General features: G+C 49.4%; 1 protein-coding gene across 3 annotated transcripts in view; it reads left to right on the forward strand.

Moving 5' to 3' along the window:
- The window catches only part of EPHB2 (EPH receptor B2), a 144,365-nt gene that overhangs the window by 92,202 nt on the left and 36,500 nt on the right, over positions 1 to 15,663 (forward strand). The gene's annotated exons all lie outside the window — the stretch shown is intronic.

Raw genomic sequence — 15,663 nt, forward strand, 5'->3', positions numbered from 1 at the left:
GGGCTGTCCTGACAAAACTCAGAGGTGCCTGTGAGTTCAAGGACAGCTGAATGTTTCAGTGGTCCAAAGCAAGGACGTGGGCCATGGCTCTGCTCTGCTGTGAATGTCCTGTGACTGGACTGAGCCTCGTCTGGTCCTTACACAAAGGCTGGGGAGTTCAGCCATGCCTGATGAAGCACAGGTGAGACAGATCCTCAGAAGTGCAAAACATCAGAAGGGAGGATTTTTCCTTCACCTTCAACCAAAAAAATCCCTTGCAGCCACAGTCCATGAACTTTACAGCCAAATGCAACAGGGAGCATGGAGGGGTCAGAGGAGGAGGGGTGAGGAGAGAGATGGGTGGAACCAGGGTAGCAGACAAGGTGAAGATATAAAGTTGGTAGGGACTAGCACTTCTCACCAGCCGTCCAGGTTGTTGTTTGCTTGTCACATTAGTTATGCTGTAGGCTAGACAGAGAGAGGAGAACTGCATGGCCTCGGGCACATGGACTCTTGCTTTTATCTTCTCACTTCCATTTTGCATCAGATCTGGCTGGCGTCCTCCTTCAGGGGGATGCACAGCAGAGGCCTGCATTCCTCTGGACACAAGCAGGGAGTCATGGCATCCCCAGTTCTCTCTCATGCTGCTCCCAGCCTTGCCCTGAGCTGGCTGCAGTCAGGAATTACTTATCTGTGAAACAACAACCTGGGAAAGTGTATGCAGAAATCACCTTGAAGACTTGGAATGAGCTTTCCAGAACTTAAAAGCTATGAATGTCTATTTCTTGTTGCCTTCCAGTATAAAAATGAAAGGCAGGAGATTATAGTATCCCAGCATTTCAGATCTCCCATCCAACCTCCCACCTACGGCTGGACTGCTGCCAGCACTACATCAGGGCAGCCATGGCTTTGGGTAGACAATTATTGGTAACCCACAAAGATGGAGATCTCCTCATGTTTCCAGCGACTTGTCCCAGAGCTGCACCACCCCCTGATGAGGGAATTTTCCCTGATGTTCAAGCCGAACCTCCCAAGCTATGATTTATGGCCATAGCTCTTTGTTATGCTAAGATTCAATGGTTCAAGCCAAGAGATGTTTTAGATCAGCCTGCATATCAATTATCCTCACATTCAGTCCTGTCTTTGGCTAAAGCATCTTTCAGAAAGGCAACCAGTCTTGACTTGAGACATCAAGAGACAGAGGGCCCATCAAGCCCTTGTACACGAGTCTGTGTAGCTTATTCTTGGTTTTTTTTCCAATGAGATCACTGATTTTCTAAGGAAATGCAATAGACTCTGCCTGTCTGGACACCAGTAAAACATTTGATTTGGAAAACTACTAGTAAAACAGGAAGTCTGTTGAGGAACTGCCTAAACGGGAGATCACTACCACCCAAATGGGAAAGCATCAGGCTGAACTGAGGTGCCTGACTAAGGTCCATGAGAAGTGGTCTCATACTTCTTGATATTTCAAAATCTGGTAGAGTATTTCTTGTGCACAAAACTGACAGAGGAGGACAGAGGAGGACTGTGGTACCTCCAAGAAGACACTGAGAGGTGGAATAACAGAATCAGGGTGAAATTCAGCAATGGAAATGGTGAGGCCAGACATTTGAGGCCCAACAACAAAAACACCAGCAATTGTCAGTTGGAGACATCTGAGGAGGACCTGGTGGCAGACCATGGGAAGGAGACAACTCTCTAGTGTAAAAAAATGTGAAAAAAACACATGCAAGACTGGTCTGTATCAGTCACAGTATGTTCACCAGCCGTAGCAAAGACTCCCTACCATTGCACAAAGCTTGGGTGGAGCTTTGTGTGGTCATTGCATGCACACCTAACCAGGTGTTCAAGAGAGCTGAACTGTGATGGTAGCAGGTAGACAGAAAGGCTGATCAGGTGAGCAGGACACAGGAAAGCCCGTGATACAAAGAGGAGACCAAAAAGTCACTGTGTGTTCAGCCTTGATTTATTTAAAGATTTATTTGCTGCCTGTAATGACATGATGGGCTGGAGGGGCACCAGAAAGGGAGAGGAGCGATTAAAGCAGAAGGACAAGAGCAGATGGTACAGAGTTGCTGGTGATAGTGTTTAGGTGGAAAAGCAGAAATTTTCTGAGCTGTGGAGACATCTCCCAGGCGGAAGAGCTGGGGCAGAAGCCTGTGTGACAAAGCAAGCAGGAATGTGTCTGCTGAGCTACTGTAGGACTATTACTGACCTCCCTTAAATCCCAGGTTTCTTCTTTTGGGGACTTCACTGGCTGTGTTTCTGTGGCAATTTGGCCTGCTCCAAGGCTCCAAAATATCCTGAAACTGTGACATCCCTGTGGCTGCTTCTCTTACCCAGCATTACCTTACCATGGACACACGTAACCATCCTGGCTCTGCAGCCCTTCTTGTCTCCCTCTTCTCATTCCTTCATCGCCAGCTCCCGCCTTCACCGCGACTGCCTTGTACACAGGGCCATTGCTACCAAAACCTGATGCGTCTTGACGTTTGCTGCCCTCCTTCTCTTGTTTGGTGGCTCAGCCTGTTGCCTTCGCTGCATCCCCCCAGCTTGCAGCAGCTGGCGGTGAGTGCTCAGGAGGGACCCTGCCATGCCCAAGTCCCTTCTCCTCTGCCCACTGGAGACCATCTGCAGCCAGGGCTCCCAGATGGTAGGAGCTTTACCAGCTGCTGGCTCTTCAGGATTCCTCTTCCCACTCCTGCAGTGGGCAGTTGGGGGGATGTTGGCAAAGCAGGGTATGGGCTGCGCTGCTACAGCTTTCCTAGCAGATGCTCTTCGCCCGCTACCAGCTCTGCAGGCTCCTCCACCTGCTGACTCCCAGGCTTCCCTGTTGCATAAATTACTCTGTGAGTTTGAGGATCATTTTTCCCACACCTGCCTGGGGCTTCAGAAACCTGTTCCAAAGCATCTGGAGCTGACTTTGGGCAGAAAACAAAAGCCCGTCCATGATGGATGGGGTGAAAAGTCCCTTCTGGTGAACTAGCGCCTCCCCCTCTTCTCATCAATGTGCCACTGTCCCTGCTGTGTGCAAGTGCTGGGAGCTGACAGAGTGGCTCAGGAGCTCACCTTTTGCTTATGTGTTCAGGAGGGGTGATTTATCTTTACTGCTGCACTTGGCAAACACAACCCGCAGTGCTAATTGCCTTGCTTGTGAACGAGGCACCGAGTGCCAGCACTCGGGCAGGTGGAGATGCTGGAGGCAGGTAGGGAAGGTTGCAGACACACGGGAGGCCAGTTTCAGGGTCACAGTGCTTGAACAGCTGAGCATACACTGGGGAGGTGATGCTGCTCAGTGGTGCATTTATGTGGACCGTAATAGATGGTTGTAGCAAATCGGGTTAATGCAGCCGGCTGGCCAGTTGTCCCTTGGTCTATCTTGGAGTTCCTGTGATTTAGTAGTCCCCTCTATCTGTGTAAAATGATAAGTCTCTGTCTGACTCAGTTCAGGCAGGAAGATCCTCGCTGTGCCTGTCTCACTGCAGCCCGGTCCATGTTAATCACTGCCACTGCAAGTGTGCAGGAGGCTGCTGCGTTGGTAGGGCTGGGCAGGAAATGCTCTTCCCAAGAAAAAACTCTGATGTTTCAAAAATTTCCCCCACAGAGGGAGGTCAGCCCAGTGGAGTCTACCATGAAAGAGAGCAAGGGAACAAGTTCAGTCTCAAATTAGCAAGACTCAGTGACTCCAAGGGGATGCCCTACAGCAGACAGCACTCTTTCAAGAGACATTTCTCTGGTCTAAGTTTTCTGTGTTTTAAATTTCAAAATCAGTATGCTCCTAAGAACAGTTTTGGTTGCATTTAATTGTCACTTTCTGGGAAAGCAGCATTTTATTGAAAATCTTTGGGGACAAGTTGGAGGGACAGAGGGCTGGCTCCTGCCAGCGTTCCTGCTTTCCACCAGCCTTTTGCTGATGACTTCACCTTGATCTGGAGCAGGTGAGGTTTCCACGTGGAGAGGGGGATGGGAGGTAGGGACAACCTTGGTGCTGAGCAACCCCAAACCCACTCCAGTGGGCTGCAGGATGGGATGCTCAGGTCCTCTGGAGCACCTCCTCTCAGAGCTGAAAACAAAGTCCTGCCCTCCTCTGCAGGCAGGATGGCAGCACGCAGATGAAGCCTGTAAACTCAATTATACAAAGAACATAAAGACAGCCAAAAGCCTTCATCTGCCTGGGCCAAGTCACTGGGCTTGTGGCATTAGGAACTCCTTTAAAGGTTGTAATCTACACCAAAGTCTTCGTTGATTCAAATGGGGCCAGAGCCAGGACCAGTTTTGGACTGCATTGCCATGTTTTTAAGATTTTCCAGTGTTTGTAGTTACAAACTCAAGGGACTGGAGGCTGGGCCTGCTGGGAAATATTCCAGACACTCAACACATACAAACAGCATGGGTACCAGCCTGATGGGGCCACCTTGCCAGGAACCTTGGAAACAAAAACCTCACAGGCTATGAAATACCAGTCTTCTAGAGCTCTAGCAAGTCTGGTGAACATCCCAGACCTGAGGCTTTTGCTGCTTTGAGGGCAGATGTTGTTTATTAAAGAGCCCTAGTGCTGTCATCCCATTGGGTTGCTTTCCTCAGCTTCTGCTGGAGGTAATTGATTTCAAAAGGCTCCTGAACATGCCATCACAGGGGAGGACACTGGGAAAGAAACTGAGTGGACAAATGTTTTTATAGTCCAAGCAGTATTGAACCCTTTTAGCAGGAGAGAGTCACACACACAGAAGTGCTGGTGGAGGGGCTTCTGGAGGTCTCCAGCCCAACCTCCCATGCAGAGCAGGGTCACCAGGGTCGCCATTCAGGGCAGGTCAGGAAAAGTTTCCCTTCCTCCCTTCCTCATCCAGGTATTCCTTACTGTGGTGCTTTCAATGCTCACATGGAAGAAGGCATCCCAAATTCAAATCTGTTCTCCAAGAGGGCCCGTGGCGTGAAAGCCTACAATGCTTAAATGTCAGCAGAGAGCTTTACCTGGAGAAGTGAAAAATTGAGAAGTTTTTAACCAAAAAATTTTGGTTTCAGTTAGATACCTAGATGCCTTTGGACTCTGAGCTTAGTAAAAGCATGAAGAACTGGGGCAGTCAGTGATGGGACCTGGACTGGGGACAGCTGGACCATTGCACAGGGATAGTAACAGGTCCTGTGGGACTGGGATGCCTTGGGGCAAGGAGGGAGAGCTGATTTGGATTAGGCGTCCCTTGGGTGAGATACGCCAGACATCCAGGTCTGCAGGGATGTGCAGAGTGAGTTGTCCCAGCTTTCCACTCTTTCCATGCTTGAGAAACAGAGGTCACCTAAGTCCCATGTGCCTATTTCACATGCCTGCAGCCTCGCATGGAGGCCCTGTGTGCTCCTGCCATTTCAGACACTGTTTTTCGGGTGCTGCTGAAGCCTGGATCCCAGCCTAGATGTCTCCAGGCCCTGTGGCTTCAAGATCAGGGAAGCCTTGCTCCGTGACAGGTCACACCATTGTTCTCACTGCTGCACAGCGTCACCCTTCAGTCTCACCAGAGCGAGCTTCTGGTGTTGTGCAAGGCTTGAAGTGCAGAAGGAGCTCTGGGACCTCCTGGGAACCCTGTACTGAAGAATGCCCCTCACTGGTCACACAGGGGATCCCGTTCCCCATGTTGTTCCCACGTGTTGGAGCTACCTGGGTCACCCAGTGAGGCCGAGTCGCTGGGTAAAGGCAGTGGGAGAGAAGTTTGATCTCTTATCCCAAGGTTTTTTAAGTCTCTCTCTTTGCCATGTTTGCAGGGCAGTTGCAGGCATCCACTGCCAGATGCTCTGTCATCAACTTTCTCCCCCACATCTCCCCATCTACTGCCCTGTCCCGTGGCCTCTGGACTAGCTGGTGCCTTGCAGCATCATGGTGCATTTCCCTGCCACTCTGTCTTCAGCTGGGGGTCACGCAGTTAATCCTGACCTCGGATCACAGCCGATTCTGCATGCGGGTAATTGAAAATGCCAGAATTCCCTGCTGACCCTCCTATAATAAAAGCAGTTCCCCCCGTCCGGTAACCTGACACTCCAGGGACCGAGATCTGTCAGGAGGGCTCCGAGGAGATGCTGGAAAACTCCCAGCTGTTCACCTCTTTTTTTTTTCCCCTGGGTAATTTCAAAGTGTTGCTGAGGAGAGGCCATGGGCTGAGTTGGCTTTGCTCTCTCTCTGTCATGAGTGTTTTCCAGAGCAAATGTTGACTCTGTCTGACATGACATGGGTTAGTGGTATTAAAGTGATCAGAGATAGGGGTTTTGCTGCCTGTAACCTGACTCTCCCAGCTAAGTCAGCAGAGGAATGGAGATGCTTTGATTATACCGGGATCTCAGTAGCGCTGACACGCTGGCAGGCAAGGAGTGAAAGACTGAGTCTTGCAGGACTGGCAGGTGAAGGATGTGGGGGGCTAGCTGCAAAATGGGGGGCAGACTGCAATTGGCAGCATCTCAAATGGGTATAAAGATCATGAAAGAGAAGTTGCAGAAAGATCCTGGTGGCCCCCGGCAGGCAGTCCAGAGGCTGGAGCCACGCAGTCCTACCCCCCATCAAATGGCCAGGGAGTGATGCAGAAGATGCTGCCTGGGGAGTCTGAGACCCTGGGCTGTTCCCTGTAGTGTTGCTCTGGCTCGTGGCAGAGTCTTGTCCAGTTTTATTCCCTTTACAGCGGCAGTCCAGCTTCCCAGCCCACACAGTGTGACATTCCATGGCTCCACAGCAGCACCGAGGCTCTAGAGACTCTGAAGTGGCCCTGAAGTGCTGTGGACATTATCTGGTGTGTAGCGGGAGATGGGCTTGTTTCACAGCATCACATCACAGGGAGTCAGACCTACTAAAAACCGGTGGCAGCAGCCCCCGGCAGTTGTGGTGGCCCAAGAGTCAGGACCTGACACAGAAAATTGTCTTCTGCTGTCAAAGCCTATTAGCAATAGGATGCCTGTAGCCCTGATGGGTCCCTTTGGATCCAGCACGCACAAGGGCAGACTGTGCACAGGGTGTTGGGTGATGTTGCCCAAAGAGGAAGATGCCTGCTTGTTCTCCTATTAAGTGAGTCCTGATACCCTTTCATGTCTTTATTCTTGGTCTCTGTACTGAAAAGGTAGAAGTGGGATAGAAAGGAAGTCACCTTAGGATGTTGAAGAAGCAGGGCTGGGAGGAAGGTAACAGATCCCAGATGGAAGCTCTTGCTGTCTGAATAAAAGAGGAAGGTGCCCCAGCAGATGTCCTGAGGAGTCCTGGTCTTGTTCAGTCAGATTGAAAAAACCTGGTTTTGTGGAGATAGGCTGGGGAGGGAAACATATGAGCTTCCTAAGAATGTCTCTAAACAGTACAACTCAGAGACATAAAACCAAGGAGGAAAATGGGCCTGTTTAGTTCTCATTCACCCAGTACAATTCTTCATTGTGTGATGCCCCCCTGCTGCTTCTTGTCAGTTTTATCGTAATGAATTGCCCTAAGCTTTACATAACAGTTTCACCAATTACACTAATTTTGGATGCATCTAGGATCTCTCACCCCGCTCCCCACAGGACACCGGGTGGGGGGTTATAGGAAATGCAGAAACAGCCTGCATCCCCAGACGTTTGGTCCGATCCTGCATCAGCAAGGAGGTGCAAGGAGTGAAGGAGCCAGCAGTTATCTCCTCCACTATGCTGCAGGGCATTGTTAAAAAAAATAACAGTGAAGGTGCACAGCAGAGAGGGAACAGCAGCTCTGCACAAGCTGTCTGAGGACTGGGCTGAGTCAGAGAAGTGTCATGTTGGACGCACTCAGAAGAATATCAAACCTGAGTGAGGAGGTGGATGCTGTCTTTAGTTAAGAGAGATGGTTACTGGCTACTGGATCTGTTTTGAGGTTTATATTTGAAAAGGAGGTTAATAAAAAATTGGAAAAGTTTCAGAAGAGAGTCATCAGACTGATATGTGGGCTGATAAATCTGTGAAGTGCTCAAGAAACTCAGTCTACTTAGATTACAGAAAAGAAGACGAAAAGAAATTTTTTTAATGATCTTCCAGTTCTTTCCACAAGGACAAAATTCTGCTTCTAGACTTCTTAATTTAGCTAGCAAAACTAGAAAAGTTCCAGCAGTTGGAAGCTGAAGTCCATAAATTTCAACCTGAAAATAATATGTGCGTTTTAGAACAGAGCAAGTAACCATGAGGAAAACCTCCCAAGAGGCACAGTGGGCTCATCATAATTTGAAGTCCTCAAAAAAACTGGAATGTCGGTCTGTAACTTATGCACAGGGTCAACCACAAGCATTTCAGCTATATTTACCTCACTGCTTGGGTTCTGTTGACAGTCTTGTGCACATGTTCAGACCTGGGTGTTACAGTAGCTTTTCCCAATTTTCTGCAAAATCAACATGTTCTTGCACTGTCCCATCAAGCTGCCCTGGGTTTTGTGGTTGACATGACCTTCTTTCAGGTATTGCTGTGATTAGAAAGTGCCTATTTCTCCTGCAAAAGTCAGATTTCTTTCCTTCTTGTCTTCTTCCCTTTCCTTCTTTCCCTTAATCTTTTTTATCATTTTCAGCAGGCAAGCCAAAAAGAAGTAACTATTTGGCATGGAAGTAAAATAGTGGCTATAGCAGGCCTTAGGCGTAACAATGCTACCAACGTGCTCCCTTGTCCATACCTGAGATCGAGCAAATCTTTAGTTAAAAAATCCAAAGCCTCTTGCAGAGATATCAGCAACAGTTAAGCTGCCTCTGCTGTGATGGATTGGTGTCACATGGAGTTTCAGTTTCTTTTAGCAGAGACTTCTTTAGTAGCCCTTGAGGCTGGTGGGCATGGTGCTTCCTGGTCCTTGCCCACAGAGGAATTAGTCTGCATGTCACAGCAACCTCACGGAGCAGCTCCATCAGAGGGAGACCTGGAGATGCTTTCAGGCAAGAGAGATTCACAGTTGCAGGTAGGTTAAAATAGGATCCCTTTCCTGAACAAATCATAACTTCTTAATTATGTGGAAGTATATGCTGAGCTATGAGAAGCTGTCACCTCTTGTCCTCAGGAGTAGCTGCCCTGCCTCCATCTGCCCAGCTGCACTCCTGGTGCAGAGCTGCGAGAGGCTCTACCCCATTCGCTGTCCTCAGGGGTTGGGATGAGGATTTTTTCCGAGTTCACACATCTGTCAGCAGTAACTGCAGGTCAGAAAGCAGAGTCAAAGCGCCATCACGCACTCCAGATGCTGTTCTGTAAGGCAGGGAGGCTGTTAGGGATCATTAGCAAAAGCTGGAGTGACTTCAGTTTCATAATCAGGGCCCAGACCTGAAGTTTTGGTCTCTTTTTTTTTTTTTTTTTTTTTCCTTTAGAAGACATGCTTTTTAAAATGCTGAATGTGCCTCAGCTAGCATGACTGGGAGGCAGGACATGGTGGGGCTCATTTACAGTAATGTGACAGAGAAAGATTGTGCTTTATGACCAAAAATTGGCATTTTATTTCTGGAGCTAATGAAAAGAGACTAAAGGGTACTAATACAGAGAGACTGATAACTGGGGAAGCCCCCAACCTTGGAGGTTTAGAGATTCAGCTAACAAAGCTCCACCTTCCCTGATGTGGTGCTGGGATCATCATGCAGCAGATGGGTTGGACCAGAGACTCCAGGGGTCCCATTCCACCAGCACTTCTGGGATTTGGTGCTATAGGGAACTGAGGGGGACAGTGGGAGAAAAGGGCTCAATCCAGAGGCAGATATCTCCCCCATCAGCCTTCACAGCTCCACTATGGGCTTGGTGTGGAGGCATCTGAGTGTTCATCATTTTCCCCAGCATGGTCCCTAGGATTAGAATAGAATAAAATAGAATAGAATATTGTAGTTCAGTTGGAAGGGACCTACAATGATCATTTAGTCCAACTGCTTCAGCATTCATGAATAATGCACCTAAGCTGATTACGTAGGTCAGAAACACTGACCAGGGAGAGGCTGGAGCACCATGGTGCCTGCATTATGTCTGTCTCACCAGTAGACTTAGTCCACAACATGGCTCTGGTGCAGAGCACAGCCAGAAGAGGACAGGATGACTTTCCTTGCCTGTTAGCCTTTTGCTAGATTAGAACATCAGTTCAAGATGTCTATCAGACCCACCTTGACACTGGCAAGACCAGCCCTGTGGTATGCGTGGAGCCTTGTCCTCTGTGCTGTTGAAGCTGCTGCACTGCTTTGGGGAAGGTTAAATACTCAATGGGCTGAACAGTCTTGTGGCTCTGGTGCTTCTCTTGCCAAACCCTGTTGTGATTTTATGTTTCTGCCCCAGTAAGTGTTTGAGTTTTCCTGGGAGTCAAGCAGGACATAAGATCCCAATCTTTCTGTGAAGGCACCTGAATATGCTGTGCGGTGGGATTTGGGACCTTCTTGCCTGGACATGTCCACTTTGTGGCATTGAGCCAGCATGGTTTTTGAGGACGGTGCTGTTTTAGCTGTCATTACAGCCTTGATAAAACTCAGTGGTTATACCTGTGTGTTGTTTGGGGAGGTTATGGGTATGTGGTTCTCCTGGCAAGACCTGAGAACAGGGCACATCTTGAGCCCCTTCCTCCCCAAGTGTTTCCAGTAGCTGAGCTCAGGCAGCTTCCTTCACCCTGTGTGGGACACAGAAAAGCCAGACAAGAAGAGCTGTTAACACCCCCAGAGATTTATCCTGCAGAGCTGCCCCCAAGCCCAGAAAGTCTGCTGAGCTCCTGGTGGATTGAGGTAAACTGGCAAAGCCCCAAGGCCCAGCCTAGACAAGGGTCTGTCTGTGATCAGTGTTGTGTGGCAGTGTGGAGGCTTGAGGTGATGACTGTGGAAGCATCCCTCCCATCCCTCCCAAGATGCCCCAGAGAGGTCATCACGTGTGAGATGTTGGCTGCCTCCCCTCCCCGTGCACTGCAGATTTTGTTGCAGCAGGAGACAGGTCATCTGCCTTTTTACATTAGAGGATTTTCATTAAGCTTGTTTTACACTCCAGTGGTGGTTTTGGCTTGGTTTATTTCTCCAGCAATTTGGAGAAACCACAGGACTCCACTAAGAGGAATCTGAAGAATCTGAAGCCGTCCCAGATAAAGAGGATGTAGAAAAGTGCCTTTCAAGGACTCAAAATGATTCATTTTGCCTCCAAGTGACATTGGGGCTCAAGGGTTTCAGTCATGAAAAGTAAGTTTCCATCTGCTGTGGAAATGGAGCTCTTTATTTTTTTGCATTGTTGCTGCACATATACACCTGGAGAACCATCAAGATAAATCTGCCTCCACTTACACATTAATGTGAGTGACATCTCGAAGTGATAGTGTCTCTGAGAGCTGGAATGCTCCAAATCTGATCTCCTTTATGTGTCACAGGGCAGGTCCCTTTTCCAGCATCCGTTTTCCCCATGCACAGTAATTCAGAGAGTAAGAAAATCCATGAGTAAGGGACAACGAGGCCAGCCAACAGCTGAGGGAGGGTCTTCAGCACTGGTCAATTTGTGCATTGGACAATTATCACCAATTTAGTGACCATTTCCAACCTGGAAATTGTCCAGTGGTCCCTAAAGCTCTGTTTCTTTTGTCACAAGGGAAGAAAGAGGAGTCGCGGTGCTCCCACAGGGGCCAGGTTAAAAGCTGCTGGTGAATCTTTGGCATTAGCAGCCCAGCTGTACTCTGGTGGGTACAGCTGGAAGAACAAAGACCTTTTTTTAAATTTATTTTGGTCCTTTTTGCAGTTTGTAAAATCTTTGCTTTGAAATAATCAGAAACCCAATGGAGGGGTTTGCTCAGAAACAATAGTTCAGGAAAGCCAGCTTAGATATTTTGAGACTTTTACCATGTTTGCTCAGCTGAGTTCATCACATGTCAGGAAGTGTCTCACAGTCTTTTCTGTTGTATTTGTCACTTCACCATGTCCCGTGGCAGAAAAGCCCTTTCTACATCATAGTTCAGGCTGGTCACAAAGTGCTTGATGCTTCTGTCAGAGCTGGAGCACACCTTGTAGTGAGACTATCACCAGGTAGCACTATGCCAGATTGGATGCTCTTTGTGTTCACTTTGACTGTTTTCATCTCCTTCCTTTTTAACTATTATATTACATTAAATACTGCTGGGGGACCAAACTCCTTAGCACAGTCTCTGCCTCTGAAAGTACTCAGTAAAATTAGATAAGACAGGCAGGCAGCAAAAATGAGACAAGATGGCTAGCCACTTTTCCCAGGTGGGAAACGGCAGTGCAAAGGGATAATGTGGACTTGTACAAGGTCCCCCATGTGGTCTTAGGGGCAGAGCAGAGAACAGGAACCAGGATCTTCCAGCCTTAGAAGTGGTGAAGAGTCTGAGACTCATGGGTCTTCACTAGCTTTGCAGCTGGCTGTGAAGGAACTGTTTGCTCCAGGGGACAAGAGCTGCTTGAGTGTTTGTGTTGCTATCCAGCTAGGAGCTTTTCCCTCTGACCAGACTTCAGAAAGTCACTCTGAGGTCTGGCTGACTCCACTAAACTGCTTTCAAACTCAGACATCCAGTCCCAGCACATCCCTTATTCACAGAATTGGGAACCTCTCTCTGCACAAGCTGTTGCTCTCACCTGTGGTGAAGATGTGTGATAAGGACCATGTTTTGTAGCGTTGCAGCATGCTGCACTCTATTAGCAAGAACACAGGCAAAAAAATGAGAGTGATTGTTCCCATCTGCTTGGCACTCATTAGGCCACATGTAGGGTACTGGGTACTGTGTCCACTTTGGAGCTCCCCAGTACTACAGAGACATCAGCAGACTGCAGCAGGTCGAGCAGGAGGAATCATTAGATTGGGCCAGGGGCTGGAGCACGAGATATATAAGGAGAGCTGGGAGAGCTGGGTTTGGCCTGCCTGGAGAGGAGGAGGCTGAGGGGCATCTAGCTACAGTCTTCCACTTCAAAAGGAAGTTTAAAGAGAAGACAGAGCCAGCCTCTTCCCAGAGGTGCACAGTGAGAGGACAGTAGTAATGGCCACAAGGTGCAATGAGGGAAGTTCCAATGGGATGTGAAGAAAAGTTTCTTCTCCACAAGAGTGAGACAGCTGGTGCTCTGAGAGCCTGTGGCACACTCAGATCTCAACTGGACATGGTCCTGATCAAAGCGATCTGACTTTGAAATTACTCTGCAAGCTGGTTGGACTAGAAACCTCCAGAGGTCACTTCTGACCTAAAGCTTTCTGTGATTTTGTTATTGTGCATTTCCCTGATGTCTGTGATAACAAGAGCAATTACTGAGAAGATGCAATGGTGGAGGTTCCTGCCTATGCAGAGACACTCCTTTGCCCCAGGTGTAGGAAGGGTGCTGAAGTTGCTGTAGTCATTCATCTCACCTGCCTCCTCCCCAACATGCAGGGCATTTGCCTCATTAAGGCTCCTTAGATGAGCCCCACCTCATCCATTTGCATCTTTTTTTCTGAGCAAGGCAAGGGCAGGTTCACTGAGTATGCAGCTGCCTGGCCATGGCTAGTCACAAATGATTCATACAGGCATGGAAGTGGGAGAAGAGCATCCCAGGGATCTCACTCCTACCTCGAGGGACCTGGAGCTGAGGAGCTTCTCCAGCTGCAAGGTCAGCCATTGAATCTCTATCTAAATCATGGGATGTTGCCACATCCCAGTTTTGTGGTGGGACAGGTCTGGGTGTGTGCAGCCTCTGTCCTGGAATAGCTTGTATGAGTGTGGGATCAGTTCCCAGAGTGTGTACAGCTCAGATGTGCTAGAGAGACCACAGTCTGCGTACCCGTCTTGGTCCAGTCCCCATCCCTGCTGTGGGACAATCTTGTAGCTTGGTCGCAACTTCCTTCTAAGGCATTTCTCCATAGAGAGAGAAATGTTTTGTCTTGGAGGTTGTGGATGTCCTATGCAATCTGTGTTGACAAGGAAGCAGCAAGCTCTCGCATGAGCTGACAGGCTCCAGAAACGTTACCTGTGTTTTATCGTAACACCAGCATGAGAAACTAATCCCAGGAGTTTGTAAATGTGGGCCCTGAAGCAGTGGGACTGTGGCATTGAGCTAGGAGGGAAGCAGTGCTGTATGCCGTGGAGCAAGGGAAGGTCCATGATGACAAGAGTTTCGGACTGGTGCGTAATGAGTCTTGGCTTAACCAGAAATGGATGGAGGGACTGATGTTTGGGAGGAGGTGAGGCTTTGGTCTCAGCCATCTTTCACTAGATCAGGTTGCTCAAAGTCCCGTCCAACCTGGCCTTGAGCACTTCCAATGATGGAGGTTTTCTGCCCTTGTTCAGTTTTAGTTAAGTGCTGGACAAAACCAGAGATGGCTAACACTTTGGTGAGGTTGATCTGCATTGCACCTTCCTTCAAGGTGGGGAAACCCAGGGAGATGAAGGGAAATGATGCAGCAGTGTGGTGGCAGGTTTTGCTTCGCCCATACCTGGCCCCTATTCCCCTTGGCACACAGGTGTTAAACATCCTGGGAGCTACGCTTCTCTGAATCCAGAAAACCTGTAGTTAAGAGGCAAAGACAGTGGATCACAAAAATGGCTTTTGCTGGTGTACTTTGAGAGGAGTTTCTCAGCTGTAATTCATTACAGTGATGTGTAAGAACATGCTGCAGCCAGGCTGGTCCAAGTAGCGCAGTCCTACTGCTGCTGTGTCTGCAATCCTCAGCTGGCACGGTTTCTGTCGCTGCTCGTGATGCCATGGGAAACCAGACTGGAGATAGGTGAGAGGTGCTTTGCATTGTGTGCTGCTCCTCCAAGCTCTTTCTCAGAGCTGTCAAGTGAGTTGTTCTTCCATGAAATATTGAAAGGGTTGGACCTGGTAAAAGCCCTTCTGAGTGCAAGTCTCTCTGCATCCGTTTGTAACCAGGCCTGGCATGCAAGTGATGGGGAAGCTTTCTCGCTACCACTTTCCAGTCCTCTCCCACCCCTGAGGCTTCCCCTCTGCCCTGAAGCTGCTGAAGCAGTGACTCTGCCCTGGCAGGCGTGCCAGGGCTAATGCTGTGCTGGAGTTAGCACTCTCCAAGGCTGGGCTGGTGCTGGGTGAGGTGTGGGATGGCCTCCAGACTGACATCTGTGGAGGCTGTGTTGGCAGTACCGTCAGCAGGGTGGGTGAGGACAGGTGCTCAGCTCACCGGTCCCAGACAGAGAAGAGGAGGCAGCACGGGCATCTATGTGAATCAGCCCGTCCAGCAAGGGTGGTGGGCTGCACTCTGATACCTGCAATACTGTGGCATCTCTGCTACCGACACCTGAGCCAACCAAAGTAAAAGCAGTCCAGGCTGCTTGCTCCCCTGGCCTGGTCCACAGCAAGCAGGATCTGAGCTGGTCAGAGTTTCCCAGGGAAGTGGCAGCTCCACGATGTGGTCCCTGCCCCATGGGCTTGTTAGCACAGGTCCCTGGAGGACAATTTTCCCACGGTGTGACACCAGCCAAGACTGCATTGTTCCTACCTGGCCATGTATCAAGCCACGTAGGCAATGCAGGGCAGTGCGAGGGGTGGACAGCTGGCTGGGCTGTCTGAGGAGCTGCTGGAAGGTCCCATTGTGCTCCATGGGACAAGTGGCGTCTGTGGGTGTGCTATTTCCAGGGCACTCTGACGAGGCGGGCAACTCCCCATTGTCAGCGTGTCAGGTCAGGTTTGCGTTGCATGCTCAGGCTGCTGTGTGCACCTCCCTTGACTGGCATGTGCAACTTGCAGACCCAGCACACCAAGGTGGAGAGGAGCTGCTTGCTTCCTGAGTCTGCCTGTGCCTTATAAAGCTTCC

The sequence above is a fragment of the Strix uralensis genome, chromosome 23, assembly GCF_047716275.1.
Source record: "Strix uralensis isolate ZFMK-TIS-50842 chromosome 23, bStrUra1, whole genome shotgun sequence".
NCBI lineage: Eukaryota > Metazoa > Chordata > Aves > Strigiformes > Strigidae > Strix > Strix uralensis.